The sequence below is a fragment of the Ambystoma mexicanum genome, chromosome 9 (genome assembly GCF_040938575.1).
Source record: "Ambystoma mexicanum isolate Mex_15411 chromosome 9, UKY_AmexF1_1, whole genome shotgun sequence".
In the NCBI taxonomy this organism is placed as follows: domain Eukaryota; kingdom Metazoa; phylum Chordata; class Amphibia; order Caudata; family Ambystomatidae; genus Ambystoma; species Ambystoma mexicanum.
In genome coordinates, this window is record NC_090931.1 from 241,304,839 (window position 1) to 241,320,771 (window position 15,933).

The window sequence follows — 15,933 nt, forward strand, 5'->3', positions numbered from 1 at the left end:
TCAGCACGGGACAAGACGGTTCACTGGAGCATAGCACACTCATGGGCTTCTAAGGCATGACCACACAGTTCTATTACAAGCATCAGGTACTTCTATGCCCAAGTCTCTTAAGTTATAAAAGTCTCTTGATCCAGAGGTCTTAATGTATCAAACAAATTAAAAGTTCCTTTCCAAGTATTCAAGTAGGGGGATTCACTCTTCACCCTGGATCCCCCTCAGCCAGGCTCATATCCCCTTTTCACAATTAGTCTCCCTCAGCCAGACTCAGACCAATTAAAGTTCGTATATCTTTTCTCGGTTGACTCACAGTTCACCCCGGATCCCCCTCAGTTGGGCTCAGATCTCCTTTTTACAATTAGTCTCCCTCAGCCAGGCCCGGACCAATTACAGTTTGTATTAGCCATCGAAGACTTTCGAATGTGGACAGGGTTTGGCTTGACACGTTGCTGGACCACTTCGATTTCACAGTTCACAATTTTACACTCTCAGTTGGATACCAAACAGAGACCTTCGAATGAGTACCCACGTGGTGGCGGACCACTCTGTATATGGCATCTACCTTGGTTTAAAAAGTTTAGTCACTCTTTTGATATTCAATTATATTTACGTTGCTCATCAGATACATCTTACACTCTTCTTTGCAGATTTCTTCATACAATGTTGCTGCTTGTGACCTTGATTTTAACACAGACCGGTCTGCTATCAGTACCCCCGACTCAGACTGTGCTGACTTTACTGGGGCGGCTTTGTTGTAGGAGCCAAGGACAATACCACAACGGCCATTGCTCCTCCCTGCCTCAGCTATCGATGCCCCAGGCTCCTTCGACACACAATGCATCTTTCTTCAGCTTTAATTCCCGGTCTTATGTTTCTTATTCTTGATGGCTCGTGAAAGTAGCGGTTTCCTTCCTCTGCAAAGGATAAGGGCAATTCCCTCCATTCAACCCTTTCTGGTATTGCCGTCTTTCTCTTCGTATTAAACTGCCATCTCGGAACTGCTACTTCCTCATGTGTTTTGCTTTGCTCAGTGTGTGCTTTCGGGCTCTGCCTTATATCTCTGTGGCAAAGTGTGATGGAAGTCAGATGTGTGTAATTATCAGTAAATGCCTGACTCTGCCTAACCCTTCTGTTGGGACATGTCAGGTATACAGCTCTGCTGTTAGTCCATTGTCGATCACAGTGAACTTCCCATGAGAACGTGTTTGTATCGTGAAAGGGGGGGTTGTGTTCCTAGGAATCCTACCTAGTAGGATGGGGAAAAGGTGTTACAAATAAGGGGATACCGCGTCTCACCTTCTGGTATCCCACTTCCACTCTCTGAAGACCCCTCATCCAGGTGATCCTCCGGCAGTGGTCAACCCCCCTAGAACTGGATCCACAAGCAATTGCTGTTTCCTGGCCACCTGCATGACAGATAGCTGGAGACTAGCGGGTGAGACACCTTGATGTTTCTCACAATACTGATGGTAACATATCAGAATTTAGTCATACTTAAAAAGGGGGGAATTTTATGTTGTACTCTGTGTGCCCTTCGGAGCAGAGGATGCTACCTATAAGATGCAAGAACATGAGATATATACAATCACAAGTAATTTACAGCGATGCTAAGGATTCAACTGTCCCGGTTTTCGCCATAAATAAAGTTCTCTCTACCCAATTAGAAGATACTTCTGAAATAGCCATCCCAGAAATATTTCAAGGCTTCTGCCAGATGGTAGAAGAACAGATCAGTATGGCTGATGCCTCAGAGACAGAAGAAAAGAACGAAAAGTTGAGACAAATATTTATGGAAGTTGTTCTCTGTAGATTCATATGACTGTGGACATAGTTCTCTTCATTAGACCAGCAAACCTACAGACACTAATATGGCACCAGTATTTGTAAAACAATACCGGTTACCTCTAGAGTCCATGGAATCACTCACAGAGTTTATCAAGAATTTGGAATCACATGGGATTATTTGACCAATCCACATAACTTTTAATAACCGAGTACAAGGTATACAATACTTTGAAACATTGAAAAGTTACTATTTTAGGCATGGTGGAGGAGCGGTGAAGCCAGTTCATGCAGTGTACATGCTCAAACAAAAACATCCACCATCTTTAGGTCTGAAGTTTGGGGTTGTGTTAATTCCACTCCTCTAACAGTGGCTCAGAGCAAATTTCTTAACAATATGTTATTCATTCCACAACACACCCCAAAAGCAGCAGTAAGCCTGGAGTGTGATATAGGTCCCATAGGTGGCGAAATGGAAATTAGACCTGTTTTGTATTGGCTGAGAGTATGGGGTGAACCCTACAGGCCCTTTTACTCAAGTTAACATGTCAGACTATGGATGGGACAGAGAATACATTCTCAAACTACGTAAAAATACCTACTTAGGAAGTTGGCAAATAATGCTGTTTTATTAACAATGATCTAAAACAGGGAGTACAACAGACATTAACGGATGTCGCAAAGCATAGTCTCAATGCATTACATGAAAAATCACACTTATATAGCAAAACGTTGTCATCCGTGATGTCATACTACATGGCAAACTAAGAAAACCTATGCAGAGTGGTTATAGGCTCAAGGGGAACATCCAAGTATACTTTCTACAAGGGCTGGGGTAGTGATTGGATCTCTATAGGCAGGTGGGCCACTCATGCCCTCCCTTTGTGCAAGTCATCTTCGACAGAAATTAGAAACACAACACATTATTGGCTCTCAAACTATAAGGCTCTTCTTTATATGGCCTTCTACAATTGGTTGGCACGCTTGTACCCTTCTGGAACATTCAATGCTCTATCAGCACGTAAGCTGGTACCCCAGGTGCTGGTGGGTGGACTTGACCTTATATTCCCACCCAATTATCCCATCATCTCTCATCACTCATGTTGTCTGTCATTCCCATTGTCTTTGAACTTTGCCTTGTAGTAGCTTCTCGTCTCTGGGAATATAAGGGAGTGTACACACTCGCTATCCTCACTCTGGTGTACCATGCTCTTCAACTATTTTCATCCTCAGCTCACATGATCAGAAACCGTGAATTTGCTTGTATTATAGCATTTATTCATCTTTAATTAAGAAACTTGGCACTCATGATGTTCCCTCTTTGCATCTTTACAAAGGATGCCTTGGCTTCTCACCTGTACTGTTCTTCGCATGCTGGTAACCAGTTCATACTGTCAAGTTCGGAGGCTAGTTTGTTGTCTGCGGAAGCTGCTGAATCCCCATAGTCCCCCTGAAGTGTAACCCTCTAAACTGGGATAATTAATACAGCTAAAATGGGTGCATCGTGAGGGAAAAGGGGAATTGTGACAAAATAATAAACACCAGGTCTGGAACAATGGCCTCTCACTTTGGCCTCCCGTCCTAAGAGGGGAAAGAAAGAAATAACAACCCCTGGTCACTAACCTTATTTTGCTTTTAAAACCTCTTCACATCCATATTTGAATATGTAGAAAACCATACCTGGCTCTCCTCTACTGGAAACTTAGAGGAGTTATTTACTTGTAGATGTGTGGACTGGACTCTCCTGGACTCTCCTGGACTGGACAGTTAGTTCTCAGCAATCTAGAACTGACCGGTATGGCCTGAAATCAAAGAATATAATCAAAAGAGTATGCATGTTGAAATTCTGCCTCCAGGGCAGTCTGAATAGCCAGCAGGAGTTCCTGCCCAGTTGGAACCTGTTAAAAGATTACTAAATGTCATGGCCTGGCCAGAGGGATTTTAGATCACCTTGAAATGCTCCTCCATTATATGTAAGTCTGTTTTACCTTTAAACAAGGTAAACTCCATAAATGTACTTTAGGAACTCACTAATTGAACACAAGGCTTCAGTTACACAGATAATCTATCACCCAGTTCATCTTCCATCAAAGTCAAAGATGCATTAGCTTTAGGAGGTCAACAGAAAGGTGAATGACATTCAGATGCACTGTGACATACATCTGCCTTGGATTTGTCATGGTGAAAGGGCATTGAGACGAGGTAAACCAAGAAGGTATTGGTGTTGGATAAGTGGTAACATGGAAAGGGGATAGTTAGGTGCTGTATCATCTCTGCCCTATGGTAGAGAACAGCTTCAAGTGCACACCAGTGAAGTAAATGCATTTAACATGAAGAGAGAAATTACTGATTGACACCATATTTAGGCAGCTTGTAGTAACCTCTATCACACCCTTTAATCAGAACTATGTGTTACAATATTTCAAATTCCTCCAAATTGCTGAACATGTGCAGAAACATAAAACATGATCAGAATGTAATCATTCAACATCGCTAAATATTCACCCTGGCTTGCAAAATCGAAACATCTAGATTTTATCCATCTAGCACAGATGAGACGGAAATTAGGCCCCGATTCATGGAATATTTTGCACGGTTAAAAGTGATTTTGCACTGCTGAAAATTGACTTTGCAATGCAGACACAAACTCTAATTCATGGAACTGTGTGAAGTGTATTGTTGCCATGCAAAGTCAGTGCATATCCATTTTAATGGCACCGGTGGAGACTCTAGTATACCATGGATGTATGCACAGTGAAATGCATGTGGAAGGAATTAACTCTGCTTCTTAAGAACTGTGGGTAGTGCAAATACTCTGAATCCCCCTGTCCTTAAATGCATAGGCAAAGTCAGGTGTAGTTTGGGATGGAGAGGGTCTTCATCTCAATATCTGTTACTGGAGAAAAGTACATCTCCAGGCCACAAATGTAAAGAGACTGAAAGCATTACATGTAGACTCCTTTAAAACTGTGCATGAATATGTCTTGAAAGGAATACATTCTTATTCACAGTAAGCCACAAATACACACACACACACACTGAATAAATGAAAGAACATTCATGTTTAATGAAAGCCACTTGCACAAGCACATAGAGAGATGAACCCACACATTCAGAAAATGTAGGTATGGGAATCTCTATGTTCCATTCTGAACCCACACATACCTACATTTTCTGAATGTGTGGGTTCAGAATGGAACATAGAGATTCCCAAGAACATTACCTGTGAATGTAAGCTTACATAAACCAATGCAAACAAATTACCTTTTGCATGTACATGGATTAACAGATAGTCCTATGCTTGCTGGTCATTGTCTATTTGAGAATTGGCCTCGACTAAGCTACTACATTCACTTTCTCACACCTGCATAGGGGGCTTGGTAGAGTGCAAAAGTATTTGATTGCCATTTGTCCTTTAACTTTCTCTGGTACCATACTGGTCTTGATCATGGAGAAAATCAAATGGTTAACCATACTTGTCTTATGTAAAATGCTCTAGGGATGTTTGTATACTAATCAGGGCTATGCAGAAATGTTAGTATGATAGTGTCTTTCAAATTATCATATTATTTAGTGGAAGACTGGCTCATTGAAAGTGGATGCCTTTGTGGATTTATGATAGTGAGATTTATATAAGCAGGTACAATTTTGTTTATTTTAGTATTTAAGTCTCTGGGCCTCTTCACGAGTTGGGAGGTAGGGGCATTAGCGCCTGGAATACCGCTCTGCCCGATCACGACCCAGAAAAAGTAGCACAGGACCCAAAAGGGAACAGCGTTAATACAGGCAGCATTGTTACAGCCGATGGTAATACCACCGTCAACACAGTGTGTTATTACTGAGCTATCACAACTCCATTTCCAGCGGTGTTATCACCCAAACACTGGTGATAAAACAGCTGGAATTACCCCCAGCCTCCAGCTGGAGGTAAATGAACCCTGGTTCCAGGAATAAAGCCACATGTGCATACAATGCACACCAGAAGGCTACGTAAAACACACCAAGCCCCCAAACACACTTTTCAACACCATACTGCCATTCTCTGCTGGGAGCTTTGACATGCAGTTTCACATGCTGTGCCTGGAACTACAGATGAAGGACAACCAGGGCAGGGCACAGGGAGTACAGGGGGGTGGAATGAGGAGGAGGAGACCAGACCCAGGATGGCGTGCACCCATCGCCAGGCTCAGGCTATCACCCTAGGCCCTCAGTGACACCCAGTTGGTAACAAAGTACTGGCTGGATCGGGCGACCATCACTGAGCTGCTGGCCACAATAGAAAATGACTTTGGGTGCAGGATTGCCATCTGCACAGCTGTGCCCCCACTGGTCAAACTGGTGGCAGTCCTGCAGTTCCTGGGGACTGGCATATTCCAGCACTCTGTGGCCATGATGCGTGGCTTGCCCAGTCAACATTCATTGCAGTCCTGGGCCAAGTGCTGGATGACCTTCTGTGCCATGTCAACCTGCACATTTCACTGCCCACCACACAGACCCAGGTGAATGAACTCAGCCATTGACTGCACCCATGTAGCATTGTTTTTTTCAAATGGTTTTATTTTTATTTATTTATATAGCGCCAAAACTCTGCAGGCATCAGGGCGCTTGGCAATCATAAAGACACATGGACACAAGCTGGACAGGACAATGCAAAGGGGGAGAACAGGGAGGTGAAAGATGCCATGAGATTTCAACCCAGAACGCTTGGTTGCAGGGTCTCTTTGTTGTCTGAGGTCACTGGGAAGAGAATTCCAGAGGCTAGCTGCAGTAGCAGGGAAGAATTTCCCCAGACCTTTTGTTCGTAAATAGTGTAATGAACAAATCAGGTGGAGAGAAGAGGACCTTAAGGTTCTGGGAAGCTGGTATGGATGAATACAATTTTTATGATAGGTGGGTCAGGAGCCGTACAGGCATTTATGCACCAGGGTCACAATCTTAAACTGTACTCTTGCCGTGATAGGTAGCCAGTGCAATGATTGGCAGCATTCTGGTATGTGATCCCGCCTTGTTTTCTTTTTAATGATGTGGACCGCCTCATTCTGGACTTCCTGGAATTTTTGCATGCTCTTTTTGGGAGCTCCCCCTAGGAGGGCGTTGCAATACTCAAGTCTTGGGGGTATCACTGCGCGTGCGATGGATACACTATTGGATTCAGATAAGAATGGTCAGATGTTTTTCAGGAGCTGCAAGTAATAAGAGCACTTGCCCACGGTCTGATTTATGTGTCTTTCAGTTGTGCCCCAGGCCCATGCCCATGAGGCAGTCTTTAGGAACCGCAAGCGCTGCCACTCTATGAATATGCAGATGACCTGTGGGCCTGACCTAATCATCAGCTACTGCTGTGTCCGCGACCCTGGATCCACCCATGACTCCATGGTCCTACGCAACAGCACACTGTCAGGATACGTGGAGAGGCACAGAGGACAATGGACCTGGATAGTGGGTGAGTACAAACCCTGCCACAATTGCATTTTTAGGCACAAGTCAAAAAGCCCCAGGAAACATTGCATGCCAAGAGGAGGCACTGGCAGCACCTGTGCAGCACCTGCAACATTGGGGTGGGGGGGCCATACAAGAGCGCATGCACATGTCCACCACATCTGGACCCTCACATGGTGATGGACACACACATAGACTGAATCTCCTGCCTACACGAGGGATACACCACATTAGGTATAATTCACAAAGTAATGAACTGGGTCATTGTACCATAAGTAATCAGGATGGCAAGGTTCAAACAAGAGAGCACATACTAATTCACTGCCTGCATCTGCAGCCTTATAGACTCATTTTATTTGGAAGTATGTTCATAATGGATTACTTTTAAATAGTTCTGGATTTTATGAAAGGATATCGAATGGTGAAGAGGCGATTTTAACAAATGATGTGTGACATTTGTAAGTCATGCCGGGTTATTCAAACTCAAATGGTGAAAGGTTTTTGCACATGTAAACTTTATGTATACATTTTGACAGGAATGCTTGATAGGATATTTTTATGAAATGAATAACTTGTGTTTTATGTTTTAACTGTTTTATGTGATAGTGCATAGTGTACATTTTATCTGATGGTGTTTTATGAATGTTGTACTGTGGGACATATTGGTATAGTTTTATTTGACGTATTTGTGTGAGCTTAACTTTGTACAATATCACAATAAAATAATAAATGTGATATGAGAAAATGAAAAGAGGCAAATAACACCAATGAGGATTCCTGGCTGATTTGAATAATATTATAGAAAAATTTGAGGACATATGAATGGCCCCAGATATTTATATTTTGCAAATGTGTCTGTGATAAAAAAAAAATGGTTGCATGCTTGAATCACTAAATACATAATGGATACTGGGTTTGGTGCTCATATCAATTTTCACAAGGGTCATCCTAACGTTAAAGTGTTGAACCATATAAACTATTTCATATGTGATGATAAAATGGCTTAGACTCCTGCCACTTTATGGGCAATGCAACTTTTTAGAAGGGGAGAGGCATAAATTGGAAACAAAGTGTGTGCCTTCCCAGTCCCTAGTGAAATCATCCTTAGATAATTGTAATTGTAGGCTATCTCCTAAGAGGAACAGCCGATTACCTCACAGTGATGCGTTGGGCGGCAGGCCTGCAGTGAGGTTTGCTTATGCTGTTGGAACTGCTTGTGTATCTCTCTTGCATTGAGGGATAATGTTTCAATATTGAAGTGGTGTTTTCCTGTTTTAGCAGCATTTGAACCAGTTATTCATGAGGGGTACCTTAGAGTACTGCAGTGGTGATGACCTGTCATGTGTGTGGTTTACTAGTTTTCATGCCATAGTTTGTTTGTTTGTTTATTTATAGGGCGCCAGAAAACCCTTGGGTAGCTGGGAGAACAGAATACTTAGAGCTTGGTTACAGGTTACAGATTACAGGTTGTTGGTATCATATGTTATATACAGTAATTACATTATATACATTCTTTACATTTAAGGATAGAGGGTAACATATAAACAGTAAATACATTATGTACATTTTACATGTGAGAGTGGAGGGGTACGTATGGCATCAGATCACAATGCACATGGTCTCAGGTTTCAAAGGTCATTGCGACGGAGCCAGGTACGGGTATGGTGCCTGAAGCTGTTGTAAGGCTGGTCCCTTCTCAGTTCAACAGGTAGGGCGTTTCAGTACTGAACTACTTGCACAGGGAAGCTATTGCCTCCTGTTTTTTTTTGTCGGAATCTAGGGGTTTGGAGGCAGAAAGAGATGGCTGTTCTGGTTGGTCGTGCAGAGCTTTTCTTATTATGCTGTCCCCCTGAGGTATGGGGGGGCTGCATTGTTCAGGCATCTGAATGTTAGTGTGACAATTTTGAAGGTGATCCTATCGCTAATTTTTAGCCAGTTGCGATTTCTACGCACATTCGAAATGTGCTCTCTGACTGGGAGGTTCAGGGCCATTCTGAGCGCGTTGTTTTGCAGGGTTTGAAGTTTATTGATGATGTATTTGTTAGCGCCTGCATAAAGTGCATTGCAGTAATCCAATTTTGAGAGGATCAGATCATTGGCTAGGTTAATGCAGCTAGCTGGTGAGAGGAAGGGTCTGCATGCTTTAATAAGTTTACCAGTATAGGCAGTGGATGAGGCCAGGGAGTTCACTTGTTTCCTTAGGGACAAAGTGGAGTCAAAGTAGAAACCAAGGGTCTTGACCTCTTTGGCGACGGGGATTATATTGCCATTGATATTGAAGGAGCTGTAGTTGGAATCAAGTTTTTTTAAGTTGTTAGGTGAGCCTAGAATAAGGATCTCTGTTTTTTCGTCATTCAGGCAGAGGCCATGGGTTGCCATCCATGCCTGAATGAGGGTGTACATTTTGTTTACTAAAGCTGTATCCGTAGTGAAATTGCCGAAAGGGGGATGAGGATCTGGGTGTCATCTGCGTAATTTGTGTAGGTGACACCCAGTCTGTCCAATTTGTCGAATAGAGGTTAAGCAAAGATATTGTAGATCGTTGGCGAGACACAGGAACCCTGTGGGACTCCACATGTTGTCTGGATAGGGTCTGCAGAGTCTAAGGTGGAGAAGACTCACATACTTCTATTGAAGAGAAAGGATTGGACCCAGGCTATAGCTTCACTTGAGAAGTGGGCGGCTGACGCTATGTGTTTGCAGAGTACTGCATGGTCCAATAGGTCAAAAGCTGCCGACAGATCACAGAGGAGTAGCATAGCTGTTTCCTTTGTCATTGAGCTTGTCGATTTGGGCTTTAAGATCTATAAGTGCGGTCTCAGTGCCGTGCTGAGGTCTGAAGCCCGATAGACGAGTGCCGAGGAGTTGGTTAGTCTCCAGGTATTTTTGGATTTGGAGATAGGCCACTCTGTCAATTATCTTCAGGAGGAAAGGGACAGTAGTGATGGGCCTATAGTTGGTGGGGATGGAGGGGTCTAGGGTTTGTTTTTTTAGCAGGGGGAGAACCCAGGACTCCTTTAAACTGCTTGGGACTGTGCTAGATGAGAAGGGAGCGTTGATGAGTTTGGTGACGAAGGGGGCAAGGTCTCTCGCGGCATTCTTAATTATCTGGGCCAGGCAGTAATCGCCTTTGCAATTGGAAGGTTTTAGTGAGGCAATGATTTTTTTCAGTTTCATGAGTGGATTACTTTAGCGAATTTGAAAGGTGTTAGGCTAGGTTTGCGCGTGGGCGTACTGAGAGTTTCACCGAGAGGGAGCAAGGATTTTTTTATAGTAATTATAGATTGTAATGTTTTCACTTTATTTGCGAGGGCATTTTGGATATTGGTACACCATTACTTGTCTTTGGGTATGTTATCGGGTGGTGGTATGAGAGATTCAAGTTCTTGCAGGATTGCAAATAATTCCTTTGTATTGGAGCATGCGTTGGAGATTCTATCGTTATAGACGTCTTTTTTAGCTTGGATGATTGCTTTCGTGTAGTTAGTAGCGCATAGTTTGAGTTTGTTTTCAGCTGTAGGGGTGTGTCGCCATACAGTTTCAAGCTTCCTTTTTTCCAATCTCAGTTCTTTTAGGTGGGGGGTGAACCAAGTATTGAGGTGGGATTGTTGTTTGCTTTTACAGTTCTTTAGTTGGGCAACGGTGTCCATGGCTATGGCCATGGTGTTGTCGTATATTTTGACCATGGTATCTGGGTCAGAATAGGTTGGCAGGGCATTGATGGTTGGGAAGAGCACGGCTAAAATATTGTCAGGTGTGATGTTTTTTCTGGATCTAGTGGGAACCGATGGTGCCATTATTTTTTCAATTCTGATCAACTGGTTGAATGTTAAGTAGAAACTCATGAGGAAGTGGTCAGTCCACGACTGGGGTGTAAATTTGGTGATAGTAGTAAGACAGTTGGAAGTGGCTACCCAGTCTAATATTCTCCCTTTGTCGCGGGTGGGGGTGATAACTTTTTGGGTGAGGCCATGTCCCTCAAGCATGGTGGTAATAGCTTGCGCTTGTCTGTCATCTGGGTCATTAAGACCTATGTTAAGATCACCAAGATAGTGAGGCTCCACTTTCAGAATTGCAACATTGATAGCCTTGCACTCGTACCCTTTCTTCTGCAAGGTTCACTTTTCATTGTTGTAGCTGTGGTCTCCTGCCCTGTGTAAGGTGTACTTCTATCTTGCAGTGAGAATCAAATTGCAGTACTGCTGTGGTGTATCATTTGTGAATTGAACTTGTTTCATTCCTGCTGTTGGGATTGGTACATTGATATCTCAGACGCCCTAAAAATGGTCCTTTTTCACCTTCCTCTTTGCCTGTAATGGTACCCAAACACCTACAGACAACTCTCTTACTTGTCCTACATACACAAAAGGGGGTGGGGGCTGACACTTCCAGTGCAGGGGGGGGTAGACTTGGCTGTAGACACAAACTGCTCAGTTCACTGCAGCTAGTGTTGAAGCATAATGAATAAGGGTGTGGGAAAGCAGAACCCCCACGCCTCCTTCCGCTTCATCACTAATAGCTATGTATACCCATACATGCTAACAATCAGAACCAGCTGGGAGGGAGATTTTGTCACAGGAAGCAGTAGAAATGATTTTTCCCATAGGCTTGCATTGGGATTAGAATTATTTTAGTCGTCAGAAAGGGAAAAATATAACTATTTTTAATTGAACATTTGAGAGTCTCCTGCTTAAATTGGATGGGTTATCATGTATTCATACCCAGAGTGTTTCGAGCCACTAGGGGTTGCAGATACGACCCTGGCTGTCTCCTTTGCTACACCTGGCCAAAAAAATGAAAAGAAAATCCTGCCTTTTCCACCAGGGCCTACCGATATGGGGCACTATAGACAATAAGCCCTCTTTAGATGCAGAAATCAGCAATGACAGGGATACAGATGGGTTCAAGGCGCTCGGAGGTATGTTTCCCAATGGCTCATTTCTCACCCTGCAAGAAGCTGTCCATCACTTAGGGGGCGGGGCCTTTACTACACTGCAAAACAGTAGGCTGCATGCTGACTTCCGTAGAAAGTGGTCTACATTTCCCACACAACTGGAAGTACACCCATGTACAACTTTTATTACCAAAATCCGTAAAATTGATTATTTTCTGTCAATCTTCAATAACCTGGTCCAAAAGTGTGATAAAGTGGAGCCATGCAGAGCATGTGAGCTATGGTCACAAAAGCTATGCAAAGAAATTGGTGATCAGTAATGGGAGGACTCTTGGCGTCTCACTAAGGAGGTATCCTTAAACTCTAAATGCAGGCTCATACAGTACAAAGTCTTGCATAGGCTTACCTTTACCCCTAGACAACTGCGGCACTTTAATCCAGAGAAGGATCCTTGCTGTACCAGATGTGGGGAACTATGGGCTCACTATTATCGCATGATCTTGTCATGCGTTAGCCTACAATGATACTGGCAGGGTATAACTGCTACTCTATCACTCATGGTGGGTTTTGAGGTGCACAAGCATCTAGATTGGGTACTGCTCGGAGGGTAAGGTAAAATGTCTGAAACCCAGTGGACATTTCTCCATCTGGATTTCCTGTTGGCTAAAAGGAAGAGTCTTAAAAAGTAGAATCACTGCGCCCAGCCAACAATACACACATGGCTACATGTCTTGACATGGCCAACAACACCGAAGCGGTGTGCCTCTCACTCTTAATAGCTATGAATCTACCTAGGGAAATATGGGTTTGACTGAACTACTGCGCCCCATAGTCCAATGGGCTGCAAGACTAAAGTATAGACAAACCATGGAAGAAGAAACAAGTGGATACATTAGTATTGTGTTTGTACCCCTAATATGAACTATGTTTGTCCAAAACAACATATCCATCTGATCACCAACGGGGCTTTCATCAGGACGTAGATTTTCTTATATTAAGTGTGGATTTTTATTGTTTTCCTAAACCCCTTTTCCCCGTATGGGAAACTGTTTATTGTTTGTGCAGAATTAGGGCAATCTTTATGTAAATGTTACTTCATCTTTTAAAGAGGAATCAATCCCTGCCACCAACAAACTATCACTCCTTCTTTATTTATTTCCATGCCAAGATTAGATGTATATCGATAGGAGTAAGTTATTGCTTCCCTTTTGTTTCATACTTCTTGGCTACTGCCAGCACTAAAAAAGCCCCCAAACTCAGGAGTGGTGGTTCGCTTTCTCATTCGAACGTGAAATGAAATAATAAAAATCCACACTTGTTATAAGAAATTCTACGTCCTGATGAAGGTTCCGTTGGTGACCAGATGGAAATGTTCTTTTGAACAGACATTTCATATCAGGGCAAAAACACAATGGGTCTCATTACGAGAGTGGCGGAATGGGTTAACGGGTGCCGCAAAAGGATGCGGACCCGTTAACACCATTCCGCCACATTACAAGTTCCCATCGCGGGACCCGTTCTGCACGTCTGGTTTTACCAGACGTGCAGAGCGGGTGCCGCGAGAGGAAGAGGGAGCTAACAACGGGCCGGTCGTAATCGGTCCATTGTTAGCTCCCTCCCCCATTCCCATTCAGCCCTACTAGCCAGATGTGGGGAACTATGGGCTCACTATTATCGCATGATCTTGTCATGCGTTAGCCTACAATGATACTGGCAGGGTATAACTGCTACTCTATCACTCATGGTGGGTTTTGAGGTGCACAAGCATCTAGATTGGGTACTGCTCGGAGGGTAAGGTAAAATGTCTGAAACCCAGTGGACATTTCTCCATCTGGATTTCCTGTTGGCTAAAAGGAAGAGTCTTAAAAAGTAGAATCACTGCGCCCAGCCAACAATACACACATGGCTACATGTCTTGACATGGCCAACAACACCGAAGCGGTGTGCCTCTCACTCTTAATAGCTATGAATCTACCTAGGGAAATATGGGTTTGACTGAACTACTGCGCCCCATAGTCCAATGGGCTGCAAGACTAAAGTATAGACAAACCATGGAAGAAGAAACAAGTGGATACATTAGTATTGTGTTTGTACCCCTAATATGAACTATGTTTGTCCAAAACAACATATCCATCTGATCACCAACGGGGCTTTCATCAGGACGTAGATTTTCTTATATTAAGTGTGGATTTTTATTGTTTTCCTAAACCCCTTTTCCCCGTATGGGAAACTGTTTATTGTTTGTGCAGAATTAGGGCAATCTTTATGTAAATGTTACTTCATCTTTTAAAGAGGAATCAATCCCTGCCACCAACAAACTATCACTCCTTCTTTATTTATTTCCATGCCAAGATTAGATGTATATCGATAGGAGTAAGTTATTGCTTCCCTTTTGTTTCATACTTCTTGGCTACTGCCAGCACTAAAAAAGCCCCCAAACTCAGGAGTGGTGGTTCGCTTTCTCATTCGAACGTGAAATGAAATAATAAAAATCCACACTTGTTATAAGAAATTCTACGTCGTGATGAAGGTTCCGTTGGTGACCAGATGGAAATGTTCTTTTGAACAGACATTTCATATCAGGGCAAAAACACAATGGGTCTCATTACGAGAGTGGCGGAATGGGTTAACGGGTGCCGCAAAAGGATGCGGACCCGTTAACACCATTCCGCCACATTACAAGTTCCCATCGCGGGACCCGTTCTGCACGTCTGGTTTTACCAGACGTGCAGAGCGGGTGCCGCGAGAGGAAGAGGGAGCTAACAACGGGCCGGTCGTAATCGGTCCATTGTTAGCTCCCTCCCCCATTCCCATTCAGCCCTACTAGCCCTACTAGGGCTGAATGGGAATGGGGAAGGTCCGGGCCCGGGTTCCCAGAGGGAGGAATTATGGGGCCCTCCGAACTTGGAATGACCCGGTAATTCCCCTTTCTGGCAACCCGGACCCGATTTTGGTGGCAGCCAAAATCGTAATGAGGCCCAATGTGTCTACCTACAGTCTGATTAGATAACACACTAGTCAGTTTTCCAGTCTGGTTGATTGAATCATCCCCACAACGTGTTACCTCTCTGTACAAGACATTAAACAAAGCAACATCGAGAATGAGTTTTAAAATTTAGAAACAGTGATATGTAAAAATGTGTGTTTGGTTTCAGTGTGTAAATTCATCAGAACTGTTTGTTGTCTTGTGGTACACAAAAATAAGAAAAATGTGTTTACACCATTGTATGCTAATCCCACAGAGGGATCGTTTTTTAAATATTCATGGAAATTGATAAAGGCACAGCACCTATGATGTTTTGTTGTAATGGGAATTGTGTGTCATAAAAAATGCTAAATTATTAAATTGTTATTTACTGATTTCTGGTAAGAGTGCAGCCGATTTATTTTATTACAGCACAGAGCATTGCTCTAGGTAATTAAAAACGTGGAAAAGGGATGGGTAGCCTGTTCTCCTTGACTTTTTTGTCTCAGGTGGTATTGTACCTTCCACTCATGATAATGATAATGATATGTTCTTTATATAGCGCCTTAATCCAAAGCGCTTTACAGAGCACATATTTACATACAATATCACCCAACCGAAATTGGTACTCATTTATCGACCTCGGAAGGATGAAAGGCTGAGTTGGCCTTGAGACAGACCCCCTACATCAAATAAGGTGGGAAGTATCCATTGTTTTTCTCTATGCTTTGCCTTAAATGCCAGTAATTATTCGATAAGAAAACATGTCAATGCTTGCTGTGCCAATATATGCCAGTATCTGCATATCAGAATATACTTCTGTTGGCTTTACCCATAATGCCAGTAAAATGTTATG

General features: G+C 43.2%; 1 long non-coding RNA gene across 1 annotated transcript in view; it reads left to right on the forward strand.

The window, feature by feature from the left end:
• The window catches only part of LOC138487911 (uncharacterized), a 70,183-nt gene that overhangs the window by 23,263 nt on the left and 30,987 nt on the right, over positions 1-15,933 (forward strand). Inside the window, exon 2 of the long non-coding RNA XR_011274556.1 lies at positions 7,013-7,222. This is a non-coding gene — a long non-coding RNA (uncharacterized lncRNA). The remainder of the gene's footprint in view (positions 1-7,012; positions 7,223-15,933) is intronic.